Here is an 18,304-nt window from a genome sequence, read left to right on the forward strand (position 1 = left end):
CAAGCAATACAGAACTTGAAATTAAATTACACGAATCACTTCTTTATTCTTCACACTTTATACATCAGTGATTTTGATACGGCGGTATGAACAATGATAATAACGATGTGGTTTACAGTCCCACATAACTATGAAATTTTAGATCCTTTAAGGAAATTGGATCTTTATGAAAACATTTGGTCTTTTGAAAATTCAATCTAGTTTTTACCCTAGATAAGTTTTCCGGAATAACCCTTCACCAGTGTTTGCAAAATATATTTGTGGATCAATATTTTGGCTAAAAACATTTAGGTTCGTGTAATCCACTGCTATCCCTGTATCGAAAAGCACACATCCAGTTTACTTGTTCCGTATATTACCTTTCGGCAAACTACCGTCCGGTTGTAAAGGAAAGCGATGAACAAGAAACTGTTAAGGCAATGTCTAATGACATGCAGATGTTCATGGTCTAAAACATGTCGGATGCTAGTACTATCCTTTGTAGGAGCAATAGTAAAGATCATCCTATAATTTTTTGGTCTGGCACAAGGTCCTGTCTTCGACCATGCTATGCAACCACCGTTCTTACAGTTAACACCCGATTTGGTTCAGGTGACCTAATGAATTCTAGATGAATTTCTAGTATTTTACGTTCAATGGTAATGAACACATTGAAAATAGGTTTTCAGAAATCAAATCGGTTTTAATTTTGATCAAAATATTTTCTCGTTCAAGCTCAAGTTTAGATATCATTGAATTCCATGAGTTTGTAATTCGCAATCTTTAATGTCAATCTCAAGAATTGAGTAATATCAGTCTTAAAAGCTGATTTTTGATCTTTTATGGAGATTATCCTTTCTGGGGGTCTGATTCATTAGTCTTATCAAGCTAATTTGCACGGCGACCTCCCCATTTTACAAGACAGATCCTCTCATGGTTAGGATAAGTCTGACCACATGGCGACCCTGTTTGATGCTGAGGTCCGTGGATTTCCAGTCAATTTTAGAGATGACTTTTCTAGATTTTTCTTCAACCTACAGCTGGTCTGGACGACAACTTCTTGACCTAAATCAAGAAGCGCGTTTCTTTTTCAGAAGACTTTACTTCCTTGTAATGATGAAATTGATTCATCTTGTAGATCCATCTATTCTTTCAAAAGTATTACAATAAATCGGGTAAAACAGTTAATTTTGTCCAAAACAGAAGCACCTGCAATAACTTTACAGAAACATATGATAGATAGTTTTTAATTGAATAACTTGGTACATTCTCCCCACACTTGGCTTTTATCATGCGTCATTTTATATTTAATAAATAAATTCAAGCGTTTTAGTTGTTTCTCAATTTATGTCCTTTCCTAGGTAACAATAATTTCGGCATTAACACCTAGTTTTATCGTTCATAAATATGTATAAACATGATTTTGAATTCATTTATTTGAAAATTTTTAAAATTTTCACAAAATTTGGCAAATAAACCAAGTGCAAACCCGAGAGAATTTATAACCCTTCCCCACACTTGAGATCATGCAATGCCCTCATTTGCATGAAATCAGACTATAATTATAAATTCACGAGGGTGATAAGTGTAGAAAAGTGATTAAAAATACCCAGTTTGTAATTTCATAGCTCGTCGAATGATAGATGGCACGCCTCATCGTTCATTCCTTCTTGTTTTATCACACATGTTTTTCTTCAAAAACGGTTGCTTTTCTGAACTGTTTGCCAATTTTTAAAATTGCATCTTTTACCCTAATCGTGCATTTTTATTAACGAGTTATGCACTAACCCGAACCCCTAATTTAACGTTAAGTGGGGTTAGACTTCCCCACACTTAGCTGACGACTTGTGAAGTCGGTAGAATAAGTTCCAAGAATTAAAATAGTGAGCCAGTTATTTACATCTCGGGTAGTGTATAATATATCAATGGGTTTAAAGTTTAGACCCACCCGATCGTCACTACTTAATTCTTTTCTAAGTGTATCTTTTAGTAAATGGATATGTCTCTTTTCTGGTTCTTGGTCAAATGGATCGATATACACTGACATACATATTATAGGGTGGACAATTCCTAACATTTCCTTCCGTTCATTCTCGGGATCAAAGGTTTCACCTCTATTACCCAATTGGGTGAAATCCGAGGTGTCATTATCTATTACAGCTCGTAGTTCATCTTCGATAGATGACTCGTCTATTGAGAATATTGGGTTGGAAGGTTGTGGAATGGTGAATTTCGGGATCGAAGTAGATTCTTCTTCATTAACGGTACTTATTGGTCCCACCATTTTGGTCTCGGGGGTAAAATTTTCAACGTTATCGTTTTCCCAAGAGTACCAATTTGTCACCCTTACTTCTTCTTCATCTATTGATGGATCGATGATAGTATCGGTAGAGGCTAATGTGTCGATATGTTGTGAAATTGGTAAAGCTGAATAAAAAGTATCATCGAGATAATTGGTGATTTCAGAGCTCTTGAATTCATCAAAATTCGATGATATGAGATTTTCTTGCACAATTCTCCTCAGATTAACAGGTATGTAGTCTGATAGAGTTTCAACTTGCCTATTTATAAACTCTCTCATTTGTTCATTTTGAGCATCAAGTTCTTCGAGTTTGAATTTCATATAATCTAAAGAATTTTCAAACACATAATTTTCCTCGTCTTCTGGTTGTTGAGTTTGGAAATATTCTTGGGAATAATCCTAATTTGAATTGTATTCTTCGTAATCGTTCCATTCTGGTTTCATGGGTGCATAATTTTCCATAGGAACATAATAATAACATTCCCATGTTGAATGATAATCTCCACAGATTTCACAACCAATTATTGTTTCGTCATTCGTGATCCAAGATTGACCGAACGAATTGTCATCAACACTCGTTTGAGAGTATTGATTAAATTGATTTCGGATGTCATAAAGAGTTTCCAAAATATTCTCGAGATTTTCCATAATGCGCTTATTACCAAATTTTAGCTACAATGTGGTGCATTTACTAATTATCCTATTAGTTATAAAACTAAAAATTATATAAGTTATCAAATTAATAGACTTTTCTGATTTTGCCCACGTTTCGAATAGCCAATAGATGCAGCAGGGAGCCAGAACCCTTTAAATCGGAAGCTCACAACTCAGCCACTAACAAATCCAACTATTACTACGAACCAGAAAATTTTGATGTCTATCAATTTAACCACTTAAAACAATTTTTCGTTTGAAATTTAAAGAAATATTAGATAAGAAATAGAGAAAATTCTAAGTCCTAAAAACTAGAATGGCGAGAAATAAGAGAGAAAAAGAGCGCGTCGAAAAATGTCGAAAAATAAAAGATTGAAAAATAATAGGAGTCGAAAAATAAAAATAAGAAAGTAGCGCGTCGAAACTTAAAAAGGAACTAAAAACTAAGAATTAAAAGTTGCGTCTAAAAATATTAAAGCTTACAAGGAATTCTATATCCCAAATGGCAATATCTTAAAAAGGTACTAAAAACTTAGAACAGCGTCGCAAAATTTTAAAGCACCTAAATCTTAGTCTAAAGAAAAAGCACTTAAGGAATTTTACTACAAAGCCTAAAAATCTAGAAATAAAAATAACTATGGCAAATACTATGATTTAAAACTAAATACGAGCGAAAAATACAAATATTACGCTAAAACGAATAAATAAAAAAGTACAAAATATAAAAATATACTTAAAGTTGTAAAAAGTACAATTTTTATAAAAATATTATTTTTATATTATTTATTTAATAAAACTATTAATTTTATAAATTAATTAAACTAATTATAACTTAATAATACAAATTAAATAAATAACTAAACTAATTAATTAAATAAAACCCTAAAAACTAAATAATTAAATTAATTAAACCCTAATTTCGTATTAATTGCAGTCCTAGGTTGACCTGTCAGATTGACCTCCGCGAGTGCAGTTAGGTCCAGTTCAAAAGCTCCGCGAGTCGCGGAGGGTCAAATTTAGGCTGAAAAGGGGTTCGTTTTTGCACAGGTTCAGTTTTTTTCTTTTTATTTTTTTATGTTTTTATGTTTTATCAAATATATATAAAATATAAATATAACTAAATATTTTTATAAACCAATAAAATACTTATTTTTTAAACTCCAAAGTAAAAATACTTTTTTTTTAAACTTTATATATTTTTTAACAAACTCTTTTTGTATTTTTATATTTAAAAAAAACTTATATTTTTATACGAAGGACTTAATAAAAACTTTTACAAAATTATATTATTATTATTTTTTTTTATATCATTAGCGTTGCGCTTTCGGCGTTTAAGCTCCCCGGCAGCGGCGTCAAAAACTTGATGTCGTAGCGTGGGGGTACGAAAATACTATTATTTTTTACTACGAAATACGTTACAAATTACACAAGTTTTAATTATTTATTTACAGATAGGATATACCTAAACCTTGCTACAACACTATAGGCAGTGTACCTAATCGTAGAGTAGTATAGTTTTTAGTAAGTCCGGTTCGCTCCACAGGGAGATGGCTTATTTCACACTATATTTTAAATAACTATATTTGTACAAAATATATATAATAATATATAATAATACATAATAATATATAAAAAGGGGGTTTACCGTTTAATGACCGGTTTGTCGATTTTAAAACTTTATTCGCAGTTAAAACCTAATGTAAAATATTAAAAATAAATACAACTTAATTTAAAACGTAAAGTAAATAACGATAATGAAATTGCGATAAATAAAAGTGCGAGAAAATTAAAAAGTACGATAATTAAAAGTGCAATTAAATACAATGACAATAAATAAAAGTGCGATAATTAAAAGTGCAATTAAATATGAAAATAAAAGAATTATGCTTATTTAAACTTCCGTAATCATGATGTTCGACGTGTTGATTTTAGTTTAATCCCATGGGTTAATTGTCCTTTGTCCTGGATTATTTAATATGTCCGTCTAGTTTTTGTCTATAACGGTCCATCAGTCATAAATATAAAATGCGAGTATCCTCGTCAAATTATCCTTATACCCGAAGTCAAATATTCCAACTAATTGGGGACTTAAACTGTAACAAAGTCTTAATACTTTGTTTAATAATTACACCAGGATATCGACTGCGTGTAACCCAAGGTTTTAATACTTTGTTAACAATTACACCAAGTGTCCTTGTATATAATTTCACCCCTGTTTTAATAATTCTAGTGACTATTAATTCATTCCCGTGTCCGGTTAAATGAACGATTATTCGTACATATAAATATCCCGCCCATCGTGTCCGATCGAGTGTATGTGGTTATTTATAGGTACGTCCAATTGTAAATCTTCATATTAAATTAACAAACTATCATTTAGTTAAACAAATATAAAGCCAATTAATAGCCCATAGTCTAATTTTCACAAGTGTCGTTCTTTTGTCTAAACCCCAATTATGGTACAAAGCCCAATTACCCAATTTTAATATTTTTAGCCCAACATCATAATTACTTCGTCTTAAATAAGCATAATAATAACTTAAGTACGAAACATTAATTTAAAAAGGAGAACATAACTTACATTGATTATTTATCGCGTAGTGTTACACGGACAGAGTTCCGACTTTAAAACCCTTAAAATAACCTTTGCATAACCCAAAACTAATCTAATATAAAACTACACTATACTATATATATATATATATATATATATATATATATATATATATATATATATATATATATATATATATATATTATTACAGAGGAGTATTATTATTATTATTGTTTTTTTTTGGTGTTGAACTCGGCAGCAAGCTCGTGCCTTTTATAGGAAATTTTGATCCTGGTGTGCTCCGCGATCGTGGAGGTTTAAGCCTTCAGAGCTCCACGAGTGCGGAGCTTCAGAATCCAGCTCACCAAATTTTGGATCCTAGCTTTGTCGACATATTTATTATATATATATATATATAATATAAATAATTTATATAATTATTTAAATATTATATTATATTCTTGTGCATAGTTGACTCATAATTTTTAGTCCGTTGCGTCGGGCGTTGATAGTTGGCTCAGGTCCCGGTTCCGGATTTTCGAACGTCCTTTCGTATAATTTAATATCTTGTACTTTGCGTTCCGCAACTTGTACTCTTGTCATTTTTAGACGTTTCTCATCAATAATTTGAACCACTTGAATTGTATCTTGTACAATTGAGCTTTTTGGATGTTTGCGTCTTCAAATCATTGTTTTCGCCTTTTGTCTTCACACTTATTTAATATAAACGATTACAACTTAAAATAGGACAATTACAATTAAATAATTTACATATTGGGAGGATATTGCTACTAAATATATGTTCATTTGGAGCACTATCATGAACTCAAAATCATATTTATACATATTTATGAACGATAAAACTAGGTGTTAACACCAAAATTATTGTTACCTCGGAAAGGACATAAATTGAGAAACAACTCAAAACGCTTGAATTTATTTAAAATGGAATAGAGGAAAATAAAAAGGCAAAGAAAGGAAAATAAAAGCCAAGTGTGGGAAAAATTTACCAAGTTATTTAAAACATATATCACATATTTTTGTACAAATAATTGAAGTTACTTTTGTTTTGGACAATTTTATCAGTTTTACCCAATTTCTTTTAATATATTTAAAAGAAATGTGCCACTTGATTTAGAAGGAAGTAAAGTCTTCTGAGAAAAAGACACGCGCTTCTTAATTTAGGTCAGGAAGTTGTCGTCCAGACCAGTTGTAGAGTCTACGAAAAACCTTGAAAAGTTTTCTCGAAAATCAGCTGGAAATCCACGGACCTCAGCATCAAACAGGGTTGCCAAGTGGTCAGACTTATCCTAACCATGAGAGGATCTGTCTCGTACAATGTGGGGGCACCGTGCAAATTAGCTTATAAGACTAATGAATCAGATCCCCAGAGAGGATAATCTCCTTAAAGATCAAAAATCAGCTTTTAAGCCTGATATTACTCAATCCTTGAGATTGACCTTAAAGGTTGAGAATTCAAACTCATTGAATTCAATGATATCTAAACTCGAGCTTGAACGAGAAAATATTTTGATCAAATTAAAACCGATTTGTTTTCTAAAAACCCATTTTCAATGCGTTCATTACCATTGAACGTAAAATCCTAGGAATTCACCTGGAATTCATTAGGTCACCTGAACCAAATCGGGTGTCAACCGTACGAACGGTGGTTGCATAGCATGGTCGAAGACATGACCTTGTGCTAGACCAAAAAACTATAGGGTGATCTTTACTATTGCTCCTACAAAGGAGAGTAATTGCATCCGACACGATATAGACCATAATCAAAAGCATATCACGGGACATTGCCTCAACAGTTGCTTGTTCAACGCTTTCCTTTACAACCGGACGGTAGTTTACCGAAAGGTAATATACGGAGCAAGTATACTGGACGTGTTGCTTTCCTAATACAAGGTTAGCAAGTGGGTGACACAAAACCGTAAGTTTTAAGCTAAAATTTTCAAATCTGAAACCCACAAAACCCACAAAAACAATTTCACAAACACCGGTGAAGGGTTATTCCAGAAAACTTATCTAGGGTAAAAGCTAGATTAAATTTTCAAAAGATCAAATATTTTTATAAAGATCCAATTTCCTAAAGGATCTAAATTGTTATAGTCATGTGGGACTGTAAACCACAACGTTACTATCATTGTTCATACCGCCGTATAGAAATCACTGATGTACAAAGTGTGAAGAATAAAGAAGTGATTCTAGTATTTTTATTTCAAGACTATATTGCTTGAGGGCAAGCAACGCTCAAGTGTGGGAATAATTGATAATGCTAAAAACGAACATATATTTCATAGCATTATCCCTCAAGAAAGACAAGCTTTTAGTTGCAATTGTTCTATTTACAAGTGATATTCGTTTAAATAATAAAAGGTGAAGACAAAAGACAGATTCGACGAACTGAAGACGCAAACGACCAAAAAGCTAAAAAGTACAAAGTACAATCAAATTGGTTCAAATTATTGATGAGAAACGTCTAAAAATTACAAGAGTATGAGCCGCGAAACGCAAAGTACAAGATATTAAATAGTATGAAAGGACGTTCAAAAATCCGGAACCGGGACCAGAGTCAACTTTCAACGCGCGACGCAACGGACTAAAAATTACAAGTCAACTATGCACATGAATATAATATAATATATAATTAATTCTTAAAATTATATATATATATTATATTATATATTAAAACCGTCGGCAAATAAAAAACAAAAGATCCTGAGCTGTAAAATGTTGCCATGCGATCGCATGGCCAGAAGGCACAAGACCCATGCGATCGCATGAATCACTGTAGCAGGCCACATTCTTTAAATAGCACGATTTCTTTCCGAATTTTAACACATCTTTTTCTATCACTCTATCTCTCAATATATATATTTATATATATTTTAAATTTATAATATTAATATTAAGTTAATGATAATAATAAGGTTATGTTAGTCGAATGTTTTAAGGTTGTGTAAGTCGAAATTCTGTCCGTGTAACGCTACGCTATTATTAATCATTGTAAGTTATGTTCAACCTTTTTAAATTAATGTCTCGTAGCTAAGTTATTATTATGCTTATTTAAGTCGAAGTAATCGTGATGTTGGGCTAAATATTAAAGACGGGGTAATTAGGCTTTGTACCATAATTGGGGTTTGGACAAAAGAACGACACTTGTGGAAATTGGACTATGGGCTATTAATGGGATTTATATTAACTAAACGATACCTCGTTAATTTAATATAAAGATTACAATTTGACATATCTATATATAACCACATACGCTTAATCGGGTACGGTGGGCAGGATATCTATAAATATGAATTATCGTTCATTTTACCGGACACGGGGATGGATTAATAGTTAATGGACTCATTAAAACAGAGGTGGATTACATTCAAGGGTAATTGGTGTAATTATTAACAAAGTAGTAAAACCTTGGATTACACGCAGTCGATAACCTGGTGTATTCATTAAACAAAGTATTAAGACCTTGTCACAGTTCGAATCCCCAATTAGTTGGAATATTTGACTTCGGGTGTAAGGATAATTTGACGAAGACTCTCGCACTTTATATTTAAGACTGATGGACTATTATGGACAAAACCGTATGGACATATCAAATAATCCAGGACAAAGGACAATTAACCCATGGTACTAAACTAAAATCAACACGTCAAACATCATGATTACGGAAGTTTAAATAAGCATAATTCCTTTATTTCATATTTCATCGCACTTTTATTTACTGTCATTTTATTTATCGTACTTTTAATTATCACAATTTTATTTATCGTCAATTTATTTATCGCACTTTTAATTATCGCACTTTAATTATCGTTATTTACTTTATGCTTTAAATTAAGTTATATTAATTTTTAATATTTTACATTAGGTTTTAACTGCGACTTAAGACATAAAATTGACAAACCGGTCATTAAACGGTAAAAACCCCCTTTTATAATAATGATATTACATATATATATATATATATATATATATATATATATATATATATATATATATATATATATATATATATATATATATATATATATATATATATATATATATATATATATATTTATACAAATATAGTTTTAAAAATATAGCGTTAAACTTGGCTAGTTCCCTGTGGACGAACCGGACTTACTAAAAACTACACTACTGTATGATTAAGTACACTGCCTATAAGTCTTGTAGCAAGGTTTAGGTATATCCACTCTATAAATAAATAAATAACTTGTGTAAAATTGTATCATATTTAATAGTATTTCGTAGCAAAAATATAACTATTTCGTATACACCTCTACGCACATTAGATGAACAGATATATCTCATGTTATTTTCCTGGACTTTAAAGGGAGAAGCTAAAGATTGGTTAGAATTGTTACCTGAAGGGGCGATTGATACATGGGATGTCTTAGTTGAAAAATTTCTTAAACAATTCTTTCCAGCATCTAAAGCCGTGAGACTTCAAAGAGAAATTGTTACGTTCACACAAAATCCAAATGAAACTCTATATGAGGCATTGACAAGATTTGGAAAGTTATTAAGAGGATGTCCGCAACATGGTTTAGACACTTATCAAATAGTACAAATATTCTATCAAGGATGCGACATCACTACACGAAAAGACATCGATATAGCAGCTGGTGGTTCCATTATGAAGAAAACCGCAACTGAAGCTTACAAAATTATTGATAACACTGCATCCCACTCACATGAGTGGCATCAAGAAAAAGATATCGTTAGATCATCTAAAGCGGCCAGAGCCGATTCTAGCCAGGACTTCGATTCCATTTCTGTAAAGATAGATGCTTTCGAGAGACGAATGGAAAAGATGACTAAGGATAATCACGCAATACGAATTAGTTGTGAGCAGTGTGGAGGACCACATTTGACAAAAGATTGTCTCAGTATTGAACAAACAATGGAACAAAGAGAGAATGTTTCATACATGAACCAAAGGCCTGGAAATAATTATCAAAATAATTATCAACCGCCAAGACCAAACTACAATCAAAACCAGAATTATAACCGATATATTTCATACAACAACCAATAAGGACCTAACAATCAACAAGTACCCAATAATACTTACAACCAGCAAAGACCTATTTTTCCAATTAAACCACCACAAACCGATGATAAAAAGACAAATTTAGAAGACATGATGTCGAAGCTAGTTGAATCTCAAACGCAGTTTTTCACATCTCAGAAACAAACCAATGAATAAAATGCTCAAGCATTTAGAAATCAATAAGCTTCTATTCACAATCTGGAACAAGAAGTAAGCAACCTAGCAAGGTTGATAGGTGACAGAAAACCGGAAAGTCGAAGCTAGTTGAATCTCAAACGCAGTTTTTCACATCTCAGAAACAAACCAATGAACAAACTGCTCAAGCATTTAGAAATCAATAAGCTTCTATTCACAATCTGGAACAAGAAGTAAGCAACCTAGCAAGGTTGATAGGTGAAAGAAAACTGAAAAGTCTACCTAGCGATACAAATGCTAACCCCCAGAATGAAACAGCTAAAGCCATTACCACAAGAAGTGGTATTACACTTAAACCATCTGAAATACCTGTAATTTCTGATGACTCTATTCCCACTCCACAGGCACCACAACCTGAACAAGAAAAGGAAACAGAATCGGTAGTTGAAAAGGTTAATGAAGATAACACAGTTAAGGCTAAACCTTATTGTAAACCATACCAACCACCACTTCCTTACCCAAGTAAAATGAGAAAAGAAAGACTTGAAGCCGAGCAATCCAAATTTTTGGATATGTTTAAACAAATAAATGTCAATCTTCCTTTCATTGATGTGATTTCAGGAATGCCAAGATATGCTAAATTCTTGAAAGATCTAATCACAAATAGAAAGAAAATGGAAGAACTCTCGGCTGTTACAATGAATGCTAATTGCTCTGCAGTGCTGTTGAATAAGCTACCAGAAAAACTTTCAAATCCAGGAAGTTTCACAATTCCATGTTTTCTGGGTAGTCTTAGTTCAATAGAAGCATTGGCAGACTTAGGTGCTAGTATAAATTTAATGCCGTATTCATTATACACTTAGCTAAACCTTGGAGAATTGAAACCAACACGAATAAGCATACAACTAGCAGATCGATCAGTAAAATATCCTAGAGGGATAATGGAGAACATGCTAGTTAAAGTTGATACTTTAGTATTTCCAGTAGATTTTGTTATTCTGAACATGGAAGAAGATTCTCGAGTTCCTCTTATATTAGGAAGACCATTCTTAAACACGGCTAAAGCAATAATAGACGTGTTCAGTAAGAAACTGACCCTAAGTATAGAGGATAAAAGTGTTACCTTTTCTATTGATAGATCCATTCAACAACCGCAATCTGCAGATGATACATGTTATTACATTCAAACTATAGATTCACATGCAGAATTGTTAGAAGAATTTCCAGAATTACAAGGAACAGGAGAATGTTCTTTAGGAGAAGGAACTGAACAAATTGATGAAGCTGAAATGTTAGCTACACTTATGGCTAATGAATATGAACCAACAACAGAAGAACTTCAAATGTTAAAAGAGGAAGACAGATATCGATACAAATCATCGATAGAAGAACCATCGACATTAGAGTTAAAGCCACTTCTAAACCATTTAGAATATGCTTATTTATATGGTGAATCTAAATTACCTGTAATAATATCGTCTTCTCTTACGAAAAATGAAAAATCTCAACTCATTTCTGTGCTAAAAGCTCATAAACCAGCTATTGCATGGAAGATTCATGATATTAAAGGAATAAGTCCTTCGTATTGCACACATAAAATCCTTATGGAAGAAGGCCATAAAACGTATGTGCAATGCCAACGAAGACTAAATCCTAATATGCAAGATGTTGTTAAGAAAGAAATTATTAAACTGCTAGATGCAGGTTTAATTTATCCAATCTCTGATAGTCCATGGGTAAGCCCAGTTCAATGCGTACCTAAGAAGGGTGGCATGACTGTCATCATAAATGAAAAAAATGAGCTTATTCCTACTAGGACTGTAACATGATGGCGTGTTTGTATTGATTATAGAAAATTTAATGACGCCACCAGAAAATACCACTTTTCCCTACCTTTCATTGATCAAATGTTGGAAAGATTAGCCGGGAATAGTTACTATTGTTTTCTTGACGGTTTTTTCGAATATTTTCAAATTCCAATAGCACCCGAGGACCAAGAGAAAACCACGTTCACGTGCCCTTATGGTACTTTTGCTTACAAACGCATGCCATTTGGACTTTGCAACGCCCCTGCAACCTTTCAAAGGTGCATGATGGCGATTTTTCACGACATGATAGAAGAATGCATGGAAGTTTTCATGGATGACTTTTCAGTCTTCGGTGATACATTTGAATCATGTCTAGTTAATCTTGAACGAATGCTTATTAGATGCGAGCAATCAAATCTAGTTCTTAATTGGGAGAAATGCCATTTCATGGTTAGAGAAGGCATCGTTCTTGGTCACAAAATTTCAAAGGAAGGAATTGAAGTGGATAGAGCTAAAGTAGATGTAATTGCTAAACTTCCACATCCCACCAATGTTAGAGGAGTTAGGAGTTTTCTAGGGCATGCCGGTTTTTACTGACGTTTCATAAAAATTTTTTCTAAAATTGTCACTCCTATGAATAAACTCCTAGAAAAGGATGCTCCATTCATCTTTTCGGATGAATGCATCAAATCTTTTAATATTCTTAAAGAAAAACTCACTAATGCGCCGATCATGATAACTCCAAATTGGAATTTACCATTTGAACTCATGTGCGATGCAAGTGATTTTGCAATGGGAGCCGTTTTAGGACAAAGGATTGAAAAACGATTTCAACCTATCTATTACGCTAGTAAGATGTTACAAGGAGCACAAACGAATTACACAACTACTGAAAAAGAACTCCTTGCTATTGTCTTTGCTTTTGACAAATTTCGTTCATATCTCGTTCTAGCTAAAACGGTGGTCTATACTGACCATTCTGCTCTTAGATACCTATTTTCAAAACAAGATGCCAAACCACGATTAATCCATTGGATCTTACTCTTACACAAATTCGATATTGAAATCCGAGATAAAAAGGGAGCAGAAAATCTCGCAGCTGATCATCTTTCTCGTCTTGAAAATCCTGTATTAGAAGTTCTAAATGAATCGGCCATACAAGACAACTTTCCTGATGAATATCTCTTGAAAATCAATTATAGTGAAATTCCATGGTTTGCAGACTATGCAAACTACTTAGTATGTGGATTTCTTGAAAAAGGGTTGTCGTACCAAAAATAAAAGAAATTCTTTAGTGATATAAAACACTATTTTTGGGAAGATCCACATTTGTTTAAAAGTTGTCCCGATGAAATAATACGCCGATGTGTATTCGGAGATAAAGCTAGTCAAATCTTAAACCATTATCACACAGGACCAACAGGAAGGCATTATGGGCCTCAACTTACAGTAAGAAAAGTCTATGACGTTGGATTCTATTGGCCTACAATTTTCAAAGACGCACACCTTCTTTTTAAATCCTGTGATGCTTGTCAAAGGGCCAGAAAAATAAGTCAACGTGATGAAATGCCACAAAATGTCATTCAAGTATGTGAAGTATTTGACGTTTGGGGTATTGACTTTATGGGTCCATTTCCAAAATCTCATAATAATCTCTACATTCTCATTGCTATTGATTATGTATCTAAATGGGCAAAAGCACAAGCTCTCCCAACTAACGATGCACGAGTTGTAGTCAACTTCTTAAAACATTTTTTTGCTAGGTTCGGAACACCGAAAGCTTTAATAAGTGATCGGGGTACTCATTTTTGTAATAATCAACTTGAGAAAGTTCTCAAAAGATATGGAGTAACTCATAAAATCTCAACCGCTTATCATCCACAAACAAGTGGACAAGTTGAAAATACCAACCGAGCATTAAAACGTATTCTAGAGAAAACCGTAGGATCAAATCCGAAGGAATGATCCATGAAATTGGAGGATGCACTCTGGGCTTTTCGAACAGCCTACAAAACTCCAATTGGAACCACACCTTTTAAACTCGTTTACGGAAAAGCATGTCACCTTCCAGTAGAAATTGAGCATAAAGCATTTTGGGCTTTGAAGACATGTAATCTTGATTTGCATGAAGCCGGACGTCTACGGTTAAGTCAATTAAACGAATTAGAAGAATTAAGACATGATGCATACGAAAATTCGTTAATCTATAAGGAAAGAACGAAGAAATGGCATGATAAAAGAATCAGAAGTTCAAAAGAATTTAAGGAAGGAGACAGAGTCCTTCTTTTCAATTCACGATTCAAGCTATTTCCTGGAAAATTGAAATCAAGATGGTCTGGACCATTCATAGTCAAAAAAGTTTTCCCATATGGAACAATAGAGTTAATAAATTCAAATGGGATTGAATTTAAAGTTAATGGTTACAGAGTTAAACATTACATACATGGTCCAATGGAAGTTGACAATTGATAGTTAAAGCTAAGGGGTATAAAATACTATTAAATTTTACAAGAAAATACTATTAAATACGATACAATTTTACACAAGATATTTATTTATTTATTGAATGGGATATACTTAAACCTTGCTACAACACTTATAGGCAGTGTACCTAATCGTACAGTAGTGTAGTTTTTAGTAAGTCCGGTTCGTTCCACAGGGAAAATCTTTAAACAAAGCTTAACGCTATATTAGTTTACTTTTATAAAAATACAAATATATATATATAAGTAATATTATTATTATAAAGGGGGGTTTTTACCGTTTAATGACCGGTTTGTCGATTTTAAAACTTTAGTCGCAGTTAAAACCAAATGTAAAATATCAAATAAATAAAAGACTTAATTTAAAGCGTAAATTAAATAACGATAATGAAATTGCGATAAATGAAAGTGCGATAAAATAAACTTGCGATAATTAAAAAGTACGATAATTAAAAGTGCAATTAAATATAATAACAATAAATAAAAATGCAATAATTAGAAGTGCAATTAAATATAAAATAATGGAAATTAAATATGAAATAAAAGAATTATGCTTATTTAAACTTCCGTAATCATGATGTTTGACATGTTGATTTTAGTTTTATGCCCATGGGTTAATTGTCCTTTTGTCCTGGATTATTTAATATGTCCGTCTGGTTTTTGTCCATAACAGTCCATCAGTCATAAATATAAAGTGCGAGTGTCCTCGTCAAATTATTCTTATACCTGAAGTTAAATATTCCAACTAATTGGGGACTTAAACTGTAACACGATTTTAATACTTTGTTTAATAATTACACCAGGATGTCGACTGAGTGTAACCCAAGGTTTTAATACTTTGTTAACAATTATGCCAAGTGTCCTTGTACATAATTTCACCCATGTTTTAATAATTCTAGTGACTGTTAATCCATTCCCGTGTCCAGTTAAATGAACGATTATTCGTACATATAAATACCCCGCCCATCGTGTCCGATCGAGTGTATATGATAATTTATAGGGACGCCCAATTGTAAATCTTTATATTAACATTAACAAACTATCATTTAGTTAAACAAATATAAAGCCCATTAATAGCCCATAGTCTAATTTCCACAAGTGTCGTTCTTTTGTCCAAACTCCAATTATGGTACAAAACCCAATTACCCAATTTTAGTAATTAGCCCAACATCATGATTACTTCGTTTTAAATAAGCATAATAATAACTTAGTTACGAGACATTAAATTAAAAAGGTTGAACATAACTTACAATGATTAAAAATAGCGTAGCGTTACACGGACAGAATTTCGACTTACACCCTTACAACATTCGCTAACATACCCTTATTATTAGAAATTAAAATTAAAATTAAAATTAAAATTAAAATTAAAATATAAATTATAAATATAAATATTACGTATGAATGGAGAAGAGAAAAGATATATTTTTTTGCGGTCACCAAACTGCGAATTTATAGGGGATGTGGCCTGACTTTTCATGCCATACGATCGCATGGACTTTCCTCTTCCTGGCCATGCGATCGCATGGCCAGCTGGGAGAGCTCACATGTTGCTTGTTTCCTTGTGCCGACGTTTTATAAATATAATATAATATATATATATATTAATTTTAAGAATTAATTATATATTATATTATATTCATATGCATAGTTGACTTGTAATTTTTAGTCCGTTGCGTCGAGCGTTGAGAGTTGACTCTGGTCCCGGTTCCGGATTTTCGAATGTCCTTGCGTACAATTTAATATCTTGCAATTTGCGTTTTGAATCTTGTACTCTTGTAATTTTGAGACGTTTCTTATCAATAATTGGAACCTCATTGATTGTATTTTGTACTTTTGAGATTTTTGGTCGTTTGCGTCTTCAATTCGTCGAATCTGTCTTTTGTCTTCACCTTTTATTATTTAAACGAATATCACTTGTAAATAGAACAGTTGCAACTAAAAGCTTGTCTTTCTTGAGGAATAATGCTATGAAATATATGTTCGTTTTTAGCATTATCAAATATTCCCACACTTGAGCGTTGCTTGTCCTCAAGCAATATAGTCTTGAAATATAAGAATCACTTCTTCATTCTTCACACTTTGTACATCAGTGATTTCAATACGGCGGTATAAACAATAGTAGTAACGATGTGGTTTACACTCCCACATGACTATAAAATTTAGATCCATTAAGGAAATTGGATCTTTATGAAAACATTTGATCTTTTGAAAATTAAATCTAGTTTTTACCCTAGATAAGTTTTCCGGAATAACCCTTCACCGGTGTTTGCAAAATATTTTTGTGGGCTTGGTGGGTTTCAGATTTGAAAATTTTAGCTCAAAACTTGTGGTTTTGTGTCACCCACTTGCTAACCTTGTATTGGAAAGCAACACATCCAGTATACTTGCTCCGTATATTACCTTTAGGTAAACTACCGTTCGGTTATAAAGGAAAGCGTTGAACAAGCAACTGTTAAGGCAATGTCCCCTGACATGCTTTTAATTATGGTCTATAACGTGTCGGACGCAATTGCTATCCTTTGTAGGAGCAATCGTAAAGCTCACCCTTATGATTTTTCAGTCTGGCACAAGGTCCTGTCTTCGACCATGCTATGCAACCACCGTTCTTACGGTTGACACCCGATTTGGTTCAGATGACCTAATGAATTCCAAGTGAATTCCTAGGATTTTACGTTCAATGGTAATGAACGCATTGAAAATGGGTTTTCAGAAAACAAATCGGTTTATAATTTGATCAAAATATTTTCTCGTTCAAGCTCGAGTTTATATATCATTAAATTCCATGAGTTTGAATTCTCAATCTTTAAAGTCAATCTCTAGGATTGAGTAATATCAGTCTTAAAAGCTGATTTTTAATCTTTAAGGAGATTATCCTTTCTGGGGATCTGATTCATTAGTCTTATCCAGCTAATTTGCACGGTGCCCCCCATTTTACGAGATAAATCCTTCTCATGGTTAGGATAAATCTGACCACTTGGCAACCCTGTTTAATGCTGAGGTTCGTGGATTTCCTGCTGATTTTAGTGATGACTTTTCTAGGTTTTTCGTCAACCTACAGCTGGTCTGGACGACAACTTCATGACCTAAATCAAGAAGCGCGTGTCTTTTTCGGAAGACTTTACTTCCTTTTAGTGATGGAATTGATTCATCGTGTAGATCCATCTCTTCTTTTCTTTCATCGGGTAAAATAGTTTAGTTTAGTCCAAAGCAAAAGTATTTTCAGTTATTTGTTACAGAAATATGTGACATATGTTTAAGATAACTTTGTAATTTTTCCCACACTTGGCTTTTATTTTCCTTTTTATTGTC

The sequence above is a fragment of the Rutidosis leptorrhynchoides genome, chromosome 10, assembly GCF_046630445.1.
Source record: "Rutidosis leptorrhynchoides isolate AG116_Rl617_1_P2 chromosome 10, CSIRO_AGI_Rlap_v1, whole genome shotgun sequence".
NCBI lineage: Eukaryota > Viridiplantae > Streptophyta > Magnoliopsida > Asterales > Asteraceae > Rutidosis > Rutidosis leptorrhynchoides.